We start from the raw sequence: 13,024 nt of genomic DNA on the forward strand, positions 1-13,024 counted from the left end.
CAAATACACACACGTTAAACCAAGACGTGCCAAAAAACTTTGATTTTTTTAATAGAATTATTCCGTTGCTAGCTTATAGAATAAAAGAATGAACAAGTTCTTAGTAGGCCTGCAATGATTGCAGTTGTCTGATTACAGATCTTTTAAAAAACCTGATCTGCTGATTCAGATTTTTACCAATGCTATTTTTTTGCATGAAAGATTGATAAACATAGCAAGAAAGTCACTGAGTTGTTAGAAGTGGGGTGACTATTGTTAAATGTGCAGACATGACCTGATGAACGGGCCTATCAGTCAAAACAGCAGAAAAGAAAATGGTTGATTTTTAGACCTTAACTGAGATAGATAAGATTGGGGAATAAAATCAGCTTCACATGTAAATATCAAAATTAAGGAAATCGGTGCCAATACATCGTCTGGAAGATAAATCATGTACCCCTAGTTTCTATAGACGGAAAGACAATCAGAGAAAGAAGTCCTCGTTGCAACACAAGTTTAGATAGATTTTGAGATGTGGGAAGACCATATAGACGTCTTTATTATGCACTGATGCAAAGAATATCCGTTTTTCCTCCCAAAGCTTTCTGTGGCTCGACTGGCCTCAAATCAACAACAGCTGGATAAGAAAAAAGGCAGATATGCAGCAAATGGTTTGAGTCTGGGAATCAAACCGGGGAAGAAAAACTTTAACAGATTTTTCTATTTATGTACACCCAAGAATCTATTTCTTTGTTTGTTTGTTAAATGTGGATCTTATTTATCAGTTATTTATCAGATATTGGGATCACAGCTGTTTGAGTTACGTGTGTTCTTCACTCTGTACTTATCGTTACGTTGACTTTTCTCAGCTCAGAGGAATTCAAAATAGACATCACTTCAGAAGCTATAATCTTTTCACTTCCAAGAAAGAAGAACCAGGCGTTTTGTAAGAGCAGTGATGATGAAATCACCTCCAGCAATTCAGTTGAACAGAAAACGTCCTCAGAGAATCAGTTACGACATGCCAACACTTGCATGAGGCTCACTGCTCTTTTATGCTCAGTTGACAACATAATATGTCATAGTCCGGGCAAACAGCCAGCAGCTGTCAGCAGCAAGAGAACTATTGGCAACTATCAACCTGAGAAACCAGCAGTCTGTTTGCTTTCATGGAGATAAATCACAATGAACAAATTCTGTACAGCTTTCAGAAATTAAACAAAGAATAAGAGTTAAAGATACTCAAAGGAAACTATGATACATTTCTTACACTAAGCCTAATTCTGCTAAATAGGATTTATAATTTCCTAAATAGGATTTATAATTATATTTTTCCTCCTAATTTCCTGGAATGTTGGTTTCTCAGGTTGATAGTTGCCAACAATTGCACCTTTAGATGGGAATTGTTGTAAATTGGTACTGCAGGAACACACACCAAAAACAATGTCATTACATTTTTTTTTAATTTTTCACATTTCAGAAAGTGAAGCTGGTATTATAAAGACTCATCACACATCGTATAAAATTATTTCAAACCGTTATTTCTTGTCATTTTGATGATTCTGTGGTTTACAAATAATTAAAACCCAAAGTTCAGTATCTCCGAAATTTGAACATGGCATCAACACAATCTGCACCTTAGCAGAACTACAGGCTGGTCTCCTCCGTGCCATGCTGCACTGTTCATGCAAAAGGAAACCCAAACAAGTATTGAGAGCATAGAAATAAACAGAAACTTGAAATTTCTGTCTTTTATTCTTTTTTATGTTTTGTAAGATACACATTTTCTGAGACAGCGAGTTCTGGCTTTTCCTTATCTGTAAACCGTAATTATCAAAATGGATTTTTTTTTGGATGTACCAGGACATAAACTAGTGGTGACCAAATGGTTGCCATGTGAAACCAAAATAGTTAGGTTGAAAGTACTTGTGGTCCCAAATATTGACGCAATTTTGAAAAAAAATTTGTGCATATTTTTGCTCCAACCTGGTCAACAAGAAACTTTACTAATTTCAATAAAATGACTAAGGTAACATTTTTGTAGGAAGGAAATCTGTAAATCACTGCAAAAGATCCCACAGGTCCTCCTGGTAAATTGGTTTCAATTTCCTTAGAATAGGAAAAGTTCAATCTATTCTCAGATAGAAGAACAGGAAATGGGGAACTTTCTTCGAGAGCGTTTACTATATTTAGCCAGGTTTAATGAAAGGGTGCGTCCAAGTCTGCTTTGGAGAAAAAAAAAGTTCTATAGTTTTGGTTCGCCTTGCACAGAAATTAAATTAAACTGAAAGTGAAACAAATGCAACAATGTTATGTAGCAACATTTTTCATCTTAAAGCTGTTATTTCCCTACATATTGTTAAAGGCTTCACACGTGTGAAACACTCAATCTAAAAATTATTATAGAAATGCGCACCAACCAATCAGCCAAAGTTGGACCATTTCTAATGACTCAAGTTTATAACCTATAAATAATAATCAAAGTCTAACTACTTGTAGCGACTTGCACAAGCAGTTACAACTATGAAACATATTTTCAGCCAACACTACTAAACAGTAAAGCCTTTAAAAATGAAAAGTTGGTTTTGCTCAGCTGCATACACACGTGTGTGTTGAAAACCAGTAGCTACTCTGCTCAGTCACCTTATACACAGAAGCTACTGGCTGAGTTCACACACCACACCCTCTCTGTTCTTCCATCCCTGGCCTTTACACAGGGTAACCAAAAGCCACAGGTGCTTACAAAGCCATAAAACAAAGCAAATCCTCAGTGGTGTAGACTTTGTACCTTATCATTGTACTAAAAAGGGTTTGGTGTTAAAAGGCAAAACTTCCTTAGAACCTGTGATTGTGGACCAAAGAGGTACAGAGGTACTATATGGAAAGAGCAACTGCTTTAGAGAACATAAATTAATGCAGAAATGAATCTGAAGACTGCAATCATTGGCAAAGTATAATTCCTGGTTGTGGATCATGATTGTTAGTTGTTGCTAAAGTTAGGTTTCGCAGTTCTGAAGGATTTGTAGAGAAGAAAAGAGTGGCTCAAGGTCAGAAAAACAGCTGTTGAAAAGTATAAGGCAGGGGATGGATGCAAAAAAATCTTTAAAGCCCTGAACTTTCCCTGGAATTATCATCAATAAATGTTTCCATCTGGTCCATCTGTCTTCACAAACTAGTAAGACAACGCTGAATGAACTACAAGTTTCAGCAGTTGAGATGGAGTGACTCTGCAGACAGCAACTGTTGCCCAGTTTTTAACCAGTCAAATCTTTATGGGACAGACTGGACTAGAGTCCAGATAGAGACTCTAAGGTCCACAAAGTTCTTTGATCTGATTAGACCAAATTGGAGCTTTTTGTCCTTCAGGCAAGACGCCAAGTGTGGTGGACACCAAACACACCATCCCCACAGGGAACCATGGTGGTGGCAGCATCATGCAGTGGGGATCCTTCTCAGCAGCAGACTCTGGAACTATAGCAGCGTCCAGATGTCAGCCTGACTCAGCAGACTCTAAATACAGCTACTAAATACTGACATGAAGTGGGTGAATATTTATCCAATTACTATTTTATGTCAGTTTTTTGTGGGCATTTTGTAGAAATCACCTGTCAAAGTCAAATGTTCTTGATCATCTGCACAAGCAATAAAAAGGAGAAAACACCAAAGGAAGTGAAAACGTTTTATAGGCTAAACAGAAAAAATATCAGAGCTTTATTGGTGAGGCTGAACTCTCCCCACAAAACTGTCTGGATGATAAACAAAACATTCCAGTCTCACTTTATGAGGCAGATGATGAAATGTGGATGGAAAAGTTTGAGAAAAGCAAAACCACATGAGACCTCTGTGCCCCACTCTGGCCTCCTGCTTTGCTGTTTTCAGGAGAAATAGAAGAACACACACATACTCGTATGTCAATGTGCAGCATTAATGATCCACTACCATTTACAAATAAACGCAATTTCCTCACAAAACCTCGACTCTGCTTCGACACTCAGACAGCGATAGATCGAAACGAACAAGAAGAGTTCATATGAACTAATCATTTTCAGCTGGATACGTCTCCTAATTCTGCAGGAGCAGAAACTTGGCCTGAGCAGAGTGAAGTCATGGAAGTGTGTATCGGTGTGTGTGAATGTAATGTGATGCTGTGGAGCATCTGTCCAAACCGGGACAGCTTTATGAACAAAGTGCAGCTTAGGAATCATTTCTGTAACAAAGACTGGTATCTATTTCACTTTACGTCTTGGCTGCAACCAGTTAGTTTCTCTACCAGTCAGTTAAAAAAGTCTACCAGTCACCAGAACCTTTATGCACACTAACTTCACTTATCCATGCTGATATTTATGCTCTAAAAATGTTTCTACACAGTAAGAAAAGTGAGCAAAACACACTAAGGAAAAAGAAAGCATGTTCTCCAAAAAACAAATTTAATAAAAAATCAAGGTAAAAAAATAAAATAAAAAGGAGCACCTCCATAACCGGATGTATCATCATACTGTTGCTCTCTCTGCGTAAAGACAACTTCACTTCATTAAGCCTACGTTATTTTGTACATCAGTACAGTATGTGTCAAGTAACTGGAACCTTGTGATTAACAGAAATATTTACATTCTTTGTGTTCTCCAAACTTAATGGTTACAGGCAGAATCTTTTGATTTATTTATACTATAATTAAATCAAACATTTTGATTTAATAAGAGATTATGGGTTTCAAATTGGGGGTGAATAATTTTTTTTATTCTGGAAGTATTTTGTAAGAGGGGTCTCTTCTACAGGTCCCTGTTTTCACTTTGTGAAGAAAACTGAAAAAATTGAACAGAACACCAAAAAATATACAGCATGTTTACAGCTTATTGAACATATGCATAAATTCAGCAAAATAGTAAACAAAAAACAGGAATATTAATTTTAAATGAAAAAAAAATCACTAGTGAAGAGTTGTCTGCTTTTAAAAAGAACGAGACCTATCCGAGCCTGAACATTAACCTTAAACTCTTTCAGATGATTTTCTGTCATTACACAGCAGTAATTAGAGAAATCTGGACAAAGCAGAACAATGAGAACTGGGCAACTCTCACCAGGAAGGAATGCCAAACAGGAAGCTGGGCTTTTCCTCCAAGAAGTTGTTTAAGTTACAAACAACCCTAGTCCCATCTTTACTTATACAAATGTAACTGACAATACAATTAATAAAAGATTCAGGAATTTTTGTGGATTCCAAAACCTCTGAACACAACACTGAAGAGAAATAAACCCTCAAAGACATCGAGGATTAACTGATAAAAGTTCTTAAAGTCACTCACACAGTTTCTCCTTCGATTTCCTTTTTACTCACTGAATATTTCATGTAACTGGAAGTTTGGAGGACCACACCCACTGCTGCTGTAAAGAAACACTGGATCTGTTTTTGGCAGAGGAGTCCTCTACTTAGTGGCCTGGATTTAATGGGAAAAATGAATGGCCCAGTCTGTTTTACTGGCCATGAAACTGGCAATGAGGGAGTTTTACAATCAAGTTTTGAAGGATAAATACAGCAAATTCTCAAGGTGTCTCCTAACTCCCCATACTCTCAACTTTTTTCTTAGTTTGTGCTTTTTCAGCAGCAAATAGCAAAGTCATAATTATTGTTTTTGTACAGAACTTTGGTGTAGTTTTAAACCTGTTTTTAGAGGTGCTATATAAATAAATTTGACATCGACATTGATAATGATTACAAGTCCTTTAAAGAAAGAAAAAAAAAGACTAAAAAAAACAAACACATGAAATGTAGTTATTTTTATTTAACATTATTATTCCTAAATTGCCTATTGCATGTTTAGGTTTACATTCTGATATCCAATCAGCACTAAAAGAAACTAGAATGTTAGTGTAACAGTAGTTTTCTGAAAGGCATCATGATAATTATACTTCAACCTGTTGCTTTCATATTTGGAAGTTTGATTACTTTATTATCCATTTGGGACATAAAGCATACAATTCACCAGACATTTTATTCTGTGATTCTACTGAATCACATGAATGGATTAGTCATCAGAACCCTCTGCAGCTGCACGGCCGCAGCTTCAGCTCTGGATCCAAGTTTTTGTCGCTAATGCAAATCACCACAAAACAAGATTTAAATATTTTCAAGGCCCCCAAAATAGTTGATGGTGTAGCTTCAAGCAAATTACAAACTGGTGAAATTAAAGATAAGCTACACTGATATTTTATATCCTGTTTCTCAAATTTCAAAGTGGCTCATGCAAATTATATTTCATACCCTTTTAAAATGCTGTTTCCTTTGTATTTGGATGTTGTTTACATACAAGTCGATGCTTATTTGCATAAAAGATCCTGGTTCTGGTAACAGTTACCTTCCCATGTGAAACCCTGACTGCTTTCTTGAACCTGTACGTCGGCCAAACTACACTCTTCCCCTTCGCCTACAGCAAAGGAACGATCACAGCATTACTTTTAACGATCGCTATGCAGTGCTGTAATTAATGTTGGTGTTACCACAATTTATTCAGTGGCTGCCAGAGGTTGGTTACACTGGGTCTTTAAAAACTGAAGAAATTAACAATTAAATGAGGAAGAATGTGCACAAGAAAGATGGCTGACTTCCTCTGTAATCTTTCCGATATTTTCAGTGCACATGCTAAAACTTTTGCAAACAGACTCAGAATTCCCAGAAGGTCCAACGTGACAAGCCAACAGGTGTGTCAGGTTAGCCGAGTCCATTACAGAACACTATTTTTTCCAGTGGCAACTGGAAAGTCCTAATGGTAACTTGGCCATCATTTGTTTTTACACATAAAAATAAATCATTAAGATGTTAAGCTCCCTCTGTTATGGAGTACAAACTATTTCCAGAAAAGTCATAAAGCCCTAACCATAAAGTATTTAGACATTTTATCGGTTGGATATTCATGCCAAAGCACAGCTAGGTCTCTCTCTCTCTTCCTCTCTATCACTCACACACGCGTGCACACACACACACTAATTCAGTTACTTTTCCACTCTACACTGACAGTCTGGTTTTCTTGTTTTCAGTTTTTCATCTCTGAGCCAAGACCATGGATGACTCATCGAAGTGTGGCAACAGCTCCAGAGAAGCAGGAATCTGCTCCACATTTCAAATTCACAGCAACTGCACCACTGTTCCAGCTGACATTAAGGCTTAATAATGGCGCAGCAGAATGTTTGGAACATTTGGAGACTGAGTCACTATCTGTTCCGTTGTCGCTGCTGCAGATTTTTCGCTACACACCAGTCAGCAGAGGAATGGGTAGGAAGTGATGTATGACTGCACATGAAATTCTGTAGATAAGTTTTTGTGCAGTTTTTGGTTAAAATCTAGATGCATGAGTATTTTGATTTTTGCATGAGTATTTTGATGTTGCACTGGGTTTAAGTTGTTAAACTAAAACAGGATGAAATATAGAATATGAACGACTGCCGGTAAAACTGAACTATTCCTTCTGGTCAGAAGGAGAACTGCAGCACAGAGGTCAAAAAGGGAGCTGGAAAAGTTTTTGGTACATCACGTCAGGTATTTCTTAACAATAACTAGATTTCAGTTTATTTCAACCCAATAAAGATGAATTTATTCATTTTTAAAGTTCACCACCAAAACATTGACAGCTGAAAAGCCCGAGAACTTGTTCATCTGCGATATCTTGTTTCACAGACAGGAGGGGAAAAAAGCATCTTTAATTTAAACATAAATTTCGATTATCCATTCCAAGAGTTTGCTTTGCATACTAAATGGGACAAGTATCTTTAGAAATAATTTAAAAATTATAGGGAATAGTAAAACTGTTCTTCATCTCCTTCATCACTTATCAGTGCTGCATTTCCCCAGAGGTTCTGCTGTTGTTTGATGGAGAAATACTTTCAGATTACAGCTGAAGATGTTATTTTAGAAAGTCAAACTCATTTTCTCTGCCACTGTTGGGAATGCGTCTTACACTTTACAGACACATCTGATCAAAATGAGTCTTTCATCACCAGTGCAGAACAAACACATGAACACATCTTATTTAATACTCGTTCTTCATTTTTAGCTTTCAAATAAACAAACAATTGCTGCAATATCAGAAATGAAAAAGAAAATCACAAATTGATTTCTACTGAATCACATGAAGCTCAATGCTTTCTGCCATTTTACACATCATTTACAGTTTTTTAAACCTTACTCTTAATCATAAGTTGAAGTGATTAGACCAGCTTAGTCCAAACCTCCACAAAATATACAGAAGTTCTTGTTCTCCTATCCACTGAACTCAGGTTTCCAATCACATCAGTAGTCACAGAAAATTCAGCACCAAGGCATGCAGACCAGCATCATCTGAGCCTCACCTCAACAGATGCAATGCAAAGTCATGCATACATGTGTGGAAATCACTACTCCTCCCCTAGATAACGGAGTAGAGGAGAGGTGTTCTCTGGAGTGGACAGTCATGACTCCCTGACTGCGTTGTAATTGCCGAGTTTGTTGCAATGTTGATTATGGGTTTTATTCCAGGAGTTGTGCTTGACTCCTTCATTCCAGTAAAGTAAACTCATAATGCTGCAACAGTCCAAGACATTTTAAGGTTCTGACTGAGTGGAAAGTGTCTGGAGTTCCAACAGCACTGTGAATCTGACACAAAGCAAGGTCCATAAGGACATGAATGAGTGAGTAGTAAAAATGCCAGTGTTAAATTAACACCCAAAAGTGTCTATATGTGTCCAAGTCAGCAGGTGTTAAAGTAACAGTTTTGAAAGTGTTAAAAGATTGACACCCATTTTTTTGTTAAATTAACATCGGTCTATAATACTGAAATGGGTTTAAGAAAAGTTAAACTTTCCATTTCTGTGTATTGCTTTGAATATTTTCCACTGTATTTGATTGATATTGACACCTTGTTGGTCAATTATTTACTTTTTTAACACCACATTATGTTTTGTGATCAACACTGCACTGGTGTTACTTTTAATATATTTTAACACCATTAAATGTTAATGTGACACTCTGTATTGTTGAATTTAACACCAGCTGACTTGGACACATATAGACACTTTTGGGTGTTAATTCAACACTGGCATTTTTACTGTGTTTTACTGTTTTCAGGAACCTGACTGGTTTGCATTGAACACTGACTTCAACCCTGTCAGGTGTTTCCAGAAACTTTGTTGAAAACATCTGAAGGTTGTAGCTCATGTAGCCTCAAAACTGAACTCAGATCTGTATCCCAGTCGGCCTGGTCGCTGCATGTCAAACTGCTGTTGAAAAGAACCAACTTCCACATTTATGTCATTAAGAAAGTCAAAAAGGTTTTACTTTATATAAATGTCATTATTACATTACATTTCCAACCCAGAATGCAGCTTTTCTCTAAAATCCATTTTAAACTCCTTTCACTAATTTACATGTTGCGGTGTTGACAGGATGTTGTTACTCAAAATGTATAAGTTTCCTACATGCTCATTAACCAGTAGAAATGATTTATAAATCTTTCGATTGCAACATTTTGAGGAATCAGTGGAAATTCCTATGAGCAAGGAAAAGGAGAAGCTCAAAAACGCACCATGGCCCTGTCACAGAGTCAACATGCAGGCCTGTTGGAACGCCTTTATTCATCTTAAACCCGGAACCAGTATTTTTTTTTTTTTTTTTGGAAATGGTCTTACAAACATTTGGAGGCCTGAGTCATAGAGCATGGTCCCTTCATCTGCTCATTGGTTTTGGTTGAGTGGGATCTAATCCGCCTCCTCTGAAAGGACAGACCCAGCACAGCCAAAAATGACAACAAAACACATCTCAACATATAAACCTGTTTTTCTGGTTAATCCATTTAGGAGCTGTGTGTGTGTGTGTGTGTGTGTGTGTGTGTGTGTGTGTGTGTGTGTGTGTGTGTGTGTGTGTGTGTGTGTGTGTGTGTGTGTGTGTGTGTGTGTGTGTGTATGTGTATGTGTGTGTGTGTGTTCTTGTGTACTTATAGAGGACAACTTTTCACTAACTAAAAAAGGTCATTTGTGGAAAATTAGAAAATTTTGTGAATTAAACTTTGGCTAAGGTTAGGAATAGATTAGTAATGGTTAGGAAGTGTATAAGTGTGTGAATGTATGCATGTTCGTGTGTGTGTGATGGTGAGGGGCGGCTTCTATAACCAGCTATACCAGCTGCCAGCTATAGCTACTCTACAGCTGGCAGGTCTTAGGAACAGAGCTGCCCAGTAATCAGAGGATTTGCAGGTGATCTATTGACCTTCCCACGAAGTCAACTAGTGATCTGGTAAACCCGCTAAAGTCCGTCTCCAGGCAGAAAGAAGGAATGTCGGTTGTGGCGGATGGTTCTGGTTGTGCTGGAGGTTTCTTCCTGTTAAAGGAGAGCTCTCCATTGTGCTGTCGCTACAAACATGCTCTGTATGAGAGACTGCTGCAAAGTTCGGGACGCCATGCGATCTAGCGGCTAATGTCCCTGCAGGAGGAGGGATTGGTGCAAAGTTAAAACCTTTGTAATACTGTTGGGTTTCCTTACATTGAAAACCTTTCAACCAATTTGAGTAATAACCTGAACTTCACTGCCTTGTTTGACATCTTGGATCAATTGGAATGGATACAACTGGACTTGGAATCTGCCTGTATGATTGGTTTGGATGTAAAACCTGGGCTGGAATTTTTCTGGAGGAACATTCCAGCCGGAGCCATGATTAAAGGTCAACAGTGACAGGCAGGGATACTCTCACTTTTGTGGTGGATAAATTAAGTGCATGTCGAGCCGGAGGTGAAGGTGATGAGATTTATGTTCTTTGTGTGCAACATCAGAACCTAGACACAGCTGGATTTAGGCTGCAGTCATTCTAACCGAAATGTTACATAGAGAAATGTAGCATCAAGAGAACCTTGATGATCATAATCACTTCTACACCATCACATTACTTTGTATTGTTATATTGAATCGCAATAAGACTGACAACAAAAGTTCAATGGTGTGAATAGTTTTGCAATGAAGGGTATGAGCACACGGAGGATAACTATGTCTAAATTGTGAATGGACAGAAAAATGTAAAAATAAATAAATAAAACAGCTTTGGTTTAAAGAAAACCTAAATAGCTTCTGAAAGTTTGAATAACTAGTTTTAGACTAGAGATGTACTGGTAAGCAGATCATACTCAATTTTCCCTTTTGGTCCCCATCTACAATTCAAAAATCTGTCAATGTTCCTTTTCCTCCATCATGTTTCAGTTTGGAAAAAAAGCAGGACAATTACTGAAAAATCTATCAAATTATGGTACCTCTCTCGTTATTGGTCTTTAAGTACACCACTATACAACATGAACGTTGATGTTTGTTTCTTAATTTAACTAAGCATCAGTTAAAGGCCACGTACATAGGTTTTGATGGGGAGAGACATTTTCTGTTGGAAATGGTCTAAGCTGGCATCATCAGGTGAGACTGAGTTGAAACAATAGATATCAGTCAGGAAAAGGTGATCAGTGCATCTCTTTTTATGCTAATATGCATATTTGGAGTTAGCACTTAAACATATTCATTTCAATGAATTCAATAGATTTTAACATTTAAAATTTTTTTAACGCAATACTTTTTTTTTTTTTTTTACATAAGAAACACTAAGGTTTTCTTAAATAACCATAGTGTTCATGCATTTCTGGTATGCCCGTCAATCTGACGCACAAGCGACATCCATAAACAACAGTGCTGGATGATGGAGCTGCTTCTGTTGGCTCAGGTTCATTTTTGCTTTTAAAACCGATTTGATTGGACGCTGGAAAAGACTATTATTGTGTTCAAGTTGTGATAAAAGGACTAAATAGCATCTGAATGCTAAACATGTAGCAGCAGCACAGACGTCCACAGTCCAGATTTCTAAAGAAGTTCCATGAATGATCAGGAGTTCCTGAAACTCTGGAAAGATGAACAGATAGAAAAGAAATTTGCTCCAATTTGATGGTTGAAGAACCTGAAGAACAGATTAAACACTATAAATATATTTGTTGTTGAGCTGATATGTCTATTTATTCAACATTTTAGGGTTTTGAATTGAATTTTCTTCTTATTTTGTCGATGTATAGTTTCTGATTAAAATGCAATTAATTAAGTACATATTCTGCAATTAACTCGATTCAAAATTTCAATATAGTCCCACCACTGGAAAAAATATGAATTTTTCTTACTTAAAAGCAGAATAAAAAGAAAAGTTGAACTCAAGCCTTTTGCATCACCCTAGAAAACTTCCCCTCACATTATGTTGAAATCACTTTGCTTTCTTACAATTAAGTGGTAATAAAGCACCTATACAATGCTCCTAATAAAACATGTCTCCTATAAGCTTCACACTAGTAACATAGTTTGCAGATGAAAAACCTGAACTTTGAGCGTTAAAACAAGAAATTGTGTATTAGTTTTGTTTTTCTGAAAGCCTGAGTGTTACTCCAGGTCTTGTGGGAGGCTGGCACTCAGACAGCTGCTGGGTTGCAACACTCTGCTAAACTGTTCAAAGTTGACTCTATGAACAACAGCACAGTCTTTCTGGTCCAACTGGTTGATGTACCAGTTTTAAAAAGCGCGCTTTTATCCAAACAGATCATTTCCAGCAATAAAGTTGAATCAGAAGACAGAAACTACCAGGCTTATCTGGATTTCAGCTTCATTCTGCCAACACCCCACAAACAGAAAGCTGCTTTCTGGACTGGCAAAAACATCACATCTAAATTATACTTCAAATTACATCAAAGAAATGTTAAATTTTGTTCTTCCTACTAATGTTCTTGTTACCACCCATGGAGGCTGAATAATGACCTCAACCACCTAAAACACTGAAGCACTTTGTACTCTACTTTTAGGTCTCTGGTTTGCAACTGCTTCACATCCTGTACGCCCCTGCACATGAATGTGAGGCCCATCTGAAAAAAGAAACAGAGAGCAAAGGCATCTGTGAGAAACTTTCTCTTCCTCCTTCCTACACATGACTGGGTGCAGTCAGACATACACACTATTTGCTGATCGAAAGAGAGATGAATCCCCACATTTACATTGATGAAGGCTCCAGCTCTACAT

General features: G+C 37.3%; 1 protein-coding gene across 2 annotated transcripts in view; it reads right to left on the bottom strand.

The window, feature by feature from the left end:
- Positions 1–13,024, bottom strand: part of eml3 (EMAP like 3) — a 57,437-nt gene that overhangs the window by 27,130 nt on the left and 17,283 nt on the right. The gene's annotated exons all lie outside the window — the stretch shown is intronic.

This window comes from Poecilia reticulata, chromosome 18, assembly GCF_904066995.2.
Source record: "Poecilia reticulata chromosome 18, P_reticulata-male-v2, whole genome shotgun sequence".
NCBI lineage: Eukaryota > Metazoa > Chordata > Actinopteri > Cyprinodontiformes > Poeciliidae > Poecilia > Poecilia reticulata.